The 8,864-nt window shown below is 32.1% G+C and overlaps 1 long non-coding RNA gene across 1 annotated transcript; it reads left to right on the top strand.

The window, feature by feature from the left end:
- Window positions 1–456: 456 nt before the first annotated feature.
- Window positions 457–4,788, top strand: LOC128286538 (uncharacterized). The gene is made up of 4 exons (XR_008277143.1): window positions 457–551; window positions 2,256–2,304; window positions 2,388–2,440; window positions 4,529–4,788. It is a non-coding gene; the product is annotated as an uncharacterized LOC128286538 (long non-coding RNA).
- Window positions 4,789–8,864: the final 4,076 nt, after the last annotated feature.

The raw sequence follows: 8,864 nt of genomic DNA on the forward strand, positions 1-8,864 counted from the left end.
TTTGGGACCACAATTCCGACGAGAGAGTCCATATATATGTTTAATTAATATTTATGATTTAAATATAGTGTAATATTGAATCTTGTTTTAATAGATTTTATAAATTGGTTAGTTAGTCAAGGTACAAGTGATATGTACGAAAAGTTATGTAGTTTTGGAAAATGAGGTATCTAGACTTTGTTTTCATAAATGGATTAAAGTTTGGTCCAAAATTTTTAATGCTATGATATTTAATTAATGAAAATGGACTAAATTATGAAAGTAGTAAAAATTTAATTTCTAGGAATTTATAATAAATAGTAATGGACTGAGGCCTAAAGTGGGAATTATACCGCTGTTCATTTGAGTGGACGGTGGCTTAGTGATGGTAGGTAGAAAATGTGATAAAAAATTAATTTACAATTAAAATAAATAAAAACATATGGAATAAAAGTTGGATAATGGAAAGAAAGAGAAAGACATTGAATTCTTCAACTTCTAAGCCCGATTTGAAGACAGGAGGAAGTCATGGTTTCCGCAAAACAAAATTCTAGGGTTCAAACTATTAATTGGTTAGTATAATTTAGTCATTTTTTTTGTAATTTTTTTATATTTTTAAAATCCCCAAACCATAATTTAGTTGACTCATGTGCTAATTTTTAAATCTGTTAAAGTTTGTTAAAATTTTTATTGGTGATTTTTGGATGTTCTTGATATTAAATGGAAGATTTTGAAGCTTGATTTTGAAATAATACTGTTTTGTAAAGTGATTTTATATAGTTTTTAAGAGTAATGACTAAAATGAAAATATGTTAAATTTGGCATGGTTTTCTTGTAAAATTTTAGTATTAGAGGGGTGATTATGGATGTTTAAGAATTGGACTATATGAGTTTATGAGTTAATTGTGAAAATAAACTTGTTTTGATATTAGAGACTAAATTGAATAAAAAGTAAAAGTTTAGAGAAATTGTGAAAATATCAATAAAGAAGTCATATGCATTAAATAGATTATTATTAATTATTTTGTGCTGATAATTGAAATAAATTACTGTTTAGATCAAGAGACAGAGATAATCATGGAAAAGAGAAAATTCTTATTTGTCCCTAACATTATAATTTTGTTGTTTAGCCCGATAAGTTCATACGGTATGTGTGTTAAATTATTATGTATTTAAAATTATAATTGTAATTTGTGTAATTTAAATTTAAATTGTTTGCAATGCGGTACAATAAGGTGAAATAGCATATTAAATTGAAATAATTATGGGTTTGATCCTAAATTGACCGAAATAAGATATGTTATGTGATTAAGTGATGACTTGATAAAATAAGTTGGATTTATTTGATTTAAATTGGTTGTATGTGAAAAGAATTGAACTGAATAGATTCAAAAATAATAAATATTATTTGAATGTGGAATTATACTAATGTGGCAATAAGCTATGATATATATATATATATATATATATAGAATTCTTGATTTGATTTATTCAGATTACGATATTGCAATTGAGAATTGGTTTAAAATGAAGATGAGAAACTTGTTACCCTATTAACTTTTCAGGTAGGGTCGGGTATAATTGACATGTCATAGAATAGGAAGAGTTCATGGTTATACAACTACGTGTCAGGGAGTGCTGGGCACTCCATTTGTCGATTGTATCGACCAATGTTGGACACATTTATTTGTTGGTTTTACTGGCCAGCGCAGGGTGCAATTCATTATTACGGATTTATCCGCCAGCACTGGATGCGAAATTGGTGTGTTGGTTGGATCTGTGTATCCGTTCGAGTCCGAGTTAGGTTAATAGAGATATGCATATTGTAATTGGAATAAATGATATTTAGATGGATTGATACAATGATCAGTTATATAAGCCCAGTGAGGGGCCAATACGAAAACATGACAAATTGATGAATTTGATTCAGAATTTGCACTATTATACGAAGTAGTAATTGAAAATAAATTGGAAATTGTTGTATGTTTGGTATAAAGATGAATTGATATGATATGGGAATGAAGTTCATATAATCTTATATGAATTTGATTGAAAACTCAAATTATGAAATGAAAATAATGTTTGGCATTAATTTGAAATGGGATGTATTGTGGGTAAATAGATTGTATGATATGACTTAGATAGTGAACTAATTAAATGATTGTTTGTTTTGTGGATGATGCTAAAATATCATTTTAAATGAATTAAAATGTTATATGGGATGGTTTGATAAATGTTGAACTCACCTTTTGATTTGTTTGGAATTTCCATGTTAGGCAAACTATACTGAGCTCAGTAACTTGTAGTGTATAATTATAACCTAAGGTAAGTTACTTGGTTTTAAATACCTGTGAACTTACTAAGCATTTGTAATGCTTACTCCCTTGTTTTTTTTATTTTTCCTATAGTGTTAACTTGTGAAACATGTCAGGCGGATCATCGTAAAGCTCACACTATCCCGGTATTGATTCTATAGTCTTTTGACTATTCTAAGGCTTGGTTATGTGTGACTTATACTTGGGAAATCTTAAGCTTGTGTAAATGATATATCTTGAGTGAGTTTGACATTTTGAGATTATGTTTATGTAAATATGTGTATGATGGTGTAACAACTTTGAATTTGGGGTTAGAAGTTTTGAGGTTTGTAGTTAGGGTCAGTGAATAGGGCAAGCAGTTGAGTTTATTATTGCGTTTTAGTGTTAGGATAAGCCTGTTGGTTCGGTGGTTTTGGGTGTGTTGGTTTATCTTTGGGTCTCAGGTTCAAGTCCTCATATGTGTTTAAAGGAGTTAATTTTGTTTTAGATTTGTTTTTGAGTTTAAATACATATTTATTTTTAGTTATTTTATTTATTTAATTTTAATTTTTAATTTGAAATAGGGAGTTATCCCAAAAATTTTATTTTTATGTTCCTCTTTTCTCTCATTCTTTCTCATGTCAGTTTTTTTTCTTTTCTTCTAGATTTCTAAACTTTGACATTTCTTTGCCATTGAATTCTCTTTATTGTCACTTCTATTTTATTTTCCTTTGAATTTTTGTTTGAAATCATTGGGTCTCATTTGATTTCATTGGTTGGTGTTCGGGTAATTCAAGGAATTGAAGCAGAAGTAGAGTAAGTAATGTTCTCTGATTCTTTTTAGAACAATTTTTGGTTGGTTCTTTGGTGTTATTTTGGTATGATAATAATAGATTGGTGTGTTTGTGTAAAAGAGTTTTCAGAATTGTGTTGTAGAGGAGAATCAGTTAGTTTCTGGTGCTTGAGATCCCAATTTAAGGCGTGTTTCTAAACCATTAGTGATTAGAGTCTACTTTACTGTTGCAAATTCTCGGTTTTAGCCTATTTTAGTGTGGTCTCATGACCACACCGGTGGCCACACAAGCGTGTGCCGTACATGGGCGATTCACATGGCCGTGTGACATTGAGAATTAGGGTTTTAGGGCGATTTTTAGTGCCACACGGTCGTGTGGCTACTGTTTGGGGATTTTGTTGATTTTCACACAGGCGTGTGCCTTAGACACATGGCCGTGTCTACTCTGCACCTTATTTTGGCATTTTTGGATAGTTAGTTACACTGGCTACTGACACGACCATGTAACTCAAACACATGAGTTGTGTCTCCTGTACACGGGCATGTGCCCCTTCCACATGGCCATGTTGATTTTCACATGGCCTAGACCCTCTGTTTTGCAGATGTTTGTTTTGAGTCATAAATCATTTGTTTTATGTTTCTGTTTAATCAGACCCTCAGTTAAGCCTTGGTAAGTGTGTTTAGGACTCAGTAAAGTTTGGGTTCATGTATATATGTGCATTTATCGGCTTTAATTTAATTGTTCATTTATGTGATGAGTAAATCTAAGTTTATTATTGCTGTCATAACTGAATATTGGAATGCAAGTGTAATCAAATTTGAATCTGTTCAATTGGAAACATGAATGTCTGTTTCTATATGTTTGTTTGCGTACTGTGTGCATTGTTGCATTAGCATGAAAATTTTGGGATTTGGTTATGGAGAGAAGGAAGACTGATTTGACAGTTTTAACTGCAATACTTCTATACAGTGATTACCGTACTATACTATACATATGCTAGCTCAACTGCATATCTTTATTTTAGTGGCTTAGTTCCACATTGTGGTGTGTAGGGTGGATAAGCCTATTATGGTTCTATGTGGTGTGCAGGGTGGACAGGCCTTCTGTAGCCCTTGTGTGGTGTGCAGGGTGGACGAAGTGGTGTTTGGTTTGGTGGGGTGGGATCTTTGACTTGTTGCATTCATTTTGCATATGAAAATACTTCTGTTTGTGTGCAGGTTTGGTTATTGGCAATATGGATAATGTTTTTAATTATTACGTATAGTAGGGACTTCGTTTCTGTGGTTTGGTATGATTTGGGAATATTTTGTTATTTTAAATTACTAGTTTGAGTTTTTGTAACTGATTTTTATACATATACTGTTCTGGAATATTGTTGTGTTACTCTGTCTTTTACCGTCTGTTGTGTTTCAGACTCACACTGAGCTCGCGTAGCTAATTCTTTTAGTTTTTCCTTTTCAGGTAAATTCTGTTTTTCGAAGCTGGACTCAGCGGACAGAGGTCTTAGATGGATAAGCTTAAATTAATCGAATAAAGTTTTTCTCTAATTCTTGAATTAGTGAACTGTAAGTACTTATAGGAAATGTGGTATAAATTTTATTTTGGACAATTTTAAAGTGTTATTTGGATTGAACTTTAGAAACTATGGATTTTATATTGAACCTAAACTTACGAAGTTCATGCGTAGTTTTTATGAAAATGAAACTAATATGAATTTTTAAGACTGTGATGTTTTTAAATGCTCCAATTTGAAATTGTACAAGAAACGTTAAATTGTTTAATTTGAATTATTTTTTAATGTTTTTTACGCCTTTTTAAGTGCTATTTAACCTTCTAGAGATGAGGCAAACAAAATGTTTTCTCGGTTTGAATTAAAGTTTTTGTTTTGCCACTTTTGGTGGCCAATGTAACCTCTGGGATTTGTCTAAACTTCTAGGTTGAGTTTTGGGGTGTTACAGATGGCATTAATCATGAAGTTGGTATCTTGATGATAAGATTGACTTAGATATTTTCTTGCATTGATGGTGTCTAAATGATATGCTACAAAATAGCTGCAAAAAGATGAGTTATAAGTTTTAGTATGTTTGAAATAATTTGGTAAGATTGATGCTTAAGCATGATGGCTATTTGGTGCTTGATTAGATGATAGTGAAAGTTTCCTTGAAGGCTTCATGGGTTGGTATGTATGTGGTCATTTGGTTGATTTTAAATTGTTGATTGAAGTGCCAATTGTGGCATATTGGTTAGACACTTAGGATGGTTGATATAAATGATAATTTTAGTTGATTTGAATGCTTTTGAATTAATTATAATGTGCTTGTAAGTGTTTGTATTTGTTTGTAGCACCTTATTACTCGGGTTTGGCAACCGGACCGAGTAACGGGTGTTACACTGTTGTACAAATTATATTTCAATTTGACTCGTATACTTGCGGACACCGCTGCTTTATTATATATATATATATTGATGTAGTATTTCTAGTCTAAACGTTCGCACGTTTGGTGGCAGTTAAGTTGTTGGTGTCATTGTTTGGGAGGTTTCAAAATTAAATTTTATTTTATTTTCTGCAATTAGTAGGATAAATAGGAAAGTTGGAAATTATACATATGATTTTTATTTTTGTTTTTTTTTAAATTTTTACTGTTATTTACTAATTTTTATTCTTAGTCTCTTGTTTCAATGTATAAGTCGAAGTGGAAGCATTCCAATCGAGCTACATTCTGATCCTTAATGATTTTTTAGACATTAGCATCAACTAATGTAAAACGATCTACTCGTGGTCGCTGGTTTACCTTGGGAAAATCTATTATTTGACAATACACCTGAATTACAAGCACAAGTTCGCGGAGAGCTACTGATAGATCAAAGGACATTGCACGATTATGCACTACTGACTCTAGATGTCGTACGAGGTAGTATTGAGAGGCTAACGATTAACGCTAATAATTTTGAGATCAAAACGACTGCAATTTAGATGATTCAAGATACCTTAAAATTTCGAGGGAACATGATGGAAGACCCCAATCAACATTTAAAATGGTTCTTTCAACTCTATGACATGTTTAAATATAACGGGGTCACGGATGACGCTATTCATCTTTAGTTGTTGATAATGCATATGATTGGCTTGATTCGTAGGGACTAGGATCAGTCACAACATAGGATGATTCAGTTGAAAAGTTTTTACATAAATTCTTTCCATCAGCATAACCATCCAGGTCAGATGCGATATTACAAATTTCAAGCAGATTGAGGGCAAAACTCTGTACGAGGCGTGGCAACGATATAAGTTGTTGTTGAGAAAGTGTCCCTTATTGGAAAATATTCGGTTTGAAAACAGTTTTCTTAAACAGTTTTCAAAATTCGACCTAGTTTATGATATTTATAGCAATAAACCTTAACCAATTATGCACTTATTTTTTCTGATAAGTAGATCCTTAATGTTTTTTGGCTTTCAACCGAATGATTATCTACGCTATTTTTGTACCACAAACTGCTTCGAGTGTGGGTTCGAACCAAAAATTGTTAACAACTGGTAAAATTGTTACTCTGAAAGATATGTTTATAAGTTGAGAATAATTTCTCTCTATTTTTTGGCAAAATAACAATCTCTCAAAAGTTTATTAATAGCTCTATCGGTGCCATACATTTATAGGAAGAGAAGGTAGAACCCTTGTAGAGTTGTAGTAGTTTATTTTAAATAGAAAAACAATATCCTACTTAGAGTAGGAGAGGGGTGAATGACTCACCCTTATATTTCTACTAGGGTTGCCGCCCTTTTCATTTTATACGAATGGTTTTGGGCCTCTATCATATCGGGTCCAATTACGAGTACTTCCTTGGCCTTTTTGACCCAGAACTCTGTAATATGATCCAAACCGTTTCAGTTTTTAATTTCTTGAAATAAACTTTAAAATTTACACATTAAATAATTTTTTTCACCCCAATTTTACCCCATTAAAAATTTGACAATATTACCCTCAGTGAAATTTTGATGATTTTACCCTCAATAAAATTTTGAGAAATTTCATTCAATATGTCACAACTCGATATCTTCACTATGACTGAATGGTTTATTTTGATTTTTGGGCTTCAAAACAATTAACTAGCATAAACTCATTCTTCCATCATTTTTTAAGCAATCCTATATAGGATTGCAAATTTCCATGTTCATTTCCATTTCTATTTTTGGAAACCTACATTCATTTTCAAATGATTTCATTTCTCTATTCCGAAGAAAACCATAATCATTCCTGAACGTTTCCCATTTCTTTTTTTTTCCTATTCATTTTGTTCATTTATATTTAACACGCAATTCATTTATGGTTTTAATGAGTTAGCGGAGGGATCGACTAGACATGTGAAGTTAAGGCTCAAATGATTTATAATTAAGTTCAGGATTTTTACCTATTAATTATAAATTTATTTAGTAACGATGTCATTACACTATAGTATCATGATTGAGCTCTCCATAATGACATACAATTACGAAAGCAATTACTAAGTGCTTGTCTAATGAGCTTTTCATAAGTATGTACCCTCATATGATATCCTTGTACCCTCATATGATATCCTTGATCTCTTTGGGATAATATTCGCTCTCCCAATATGATCCTATTTATCTCATGGTAACCATTATATCTTCCTTCATAAAAAGTCAATTACTATCAAACAATGATTAAGTCATCCATTACTAAGACGGACAACCCATCACCACGTTTACTTTTCATCAACCATGTAATGCCAAAGAGAGGATATCAATTACCTATGTTTTGGGTTATGAATTCCATTATTGTGAATGATGTTACATACTATAGAAGTCGTACATTCAACATACCAGCTTTTGGTTCCTTATCTATTAGAACTCATGCTTTTACTTACATCAAAGTGTACGAGTCATGCATACATAGTCTGCCATCCACTTAGGATTTAGGTATGCCACACTATGAAGGTCACAAGTGAATAAATTCATAAACGAATTCAGGATCTATCCTGCTTGGATCATGTTCAATGTATTGTCAGTTTAGTCAATCACATCTATGTCTTGATCTTGTGGGAGTTATCCACTCCGATGCCTAAGACAAGGTATCTCCCTAATTGAACTTGATAGATGACATATTAGTCTTTCAATCAATTTGCTCATTTCTGATTAGACTAAGGACATGTTTAGGTTTGTCTACTAATACAAGTTTTCTTTTTGTATTACGATCTGACCACATAATACCACTTAGTATTAGTTAAACATTAGACAACCAATGAGCAACATTTGCTTCCATTTTACTTTGCTTGCAAAACAATTTGATGACAATAATACAAAGTATATTAATCATAATCAATGAATTTGTTTTATTAACCAATCTGTTTGAAAAATTACAAATGTATATTGACGAAAATACAACACTTAGGGCACTAGATCCAATATCCTCATCATGGGATGCAAGAGTGGCTCCAAATGAATTTTTTCTACAATGGTTTGGACAGTAATCTAAGGTCCAGTTTGAATAGCGCATCTAGAAGATCCCTTATAAACCACATATACGAGCGAGCCTGTCAATTAATTTGATGACATGGCTATGAAGTCATATATATGGCCTAACAAGAGGTTTGCGTACAATCCAAAACCACCAATGGTGAAAGTTATCCACAAGGAGATTAAGTATCAACAAATTCTGGAAAAGCTGAACCACTTGGAAACCACTATTAAACCATCCATGACAGAGCTAGCTTGAGGCTATGGGCCACATTCTAAAAGCCAACTGCAACCTACTTAACCCGACCTAGATGTTATAGTCTAATT

The sequence above is a fragment of the Gossypium arboreum genome, chromosome 13, assembly GCF_025698485.1.
Source record: "Gossypium arboreum isolate Shixiya-1 chromosome 13, ASM2569848v2, whole genome shotgun sequence".
Classification (NCBI taxonomy): domain Eukaryota; kingdom Viridiplantae; phylum Streptophyta; class Magnoliopsida; order Malvales; family Malvaceae; genus Gossypium; species Gossypium arboreum.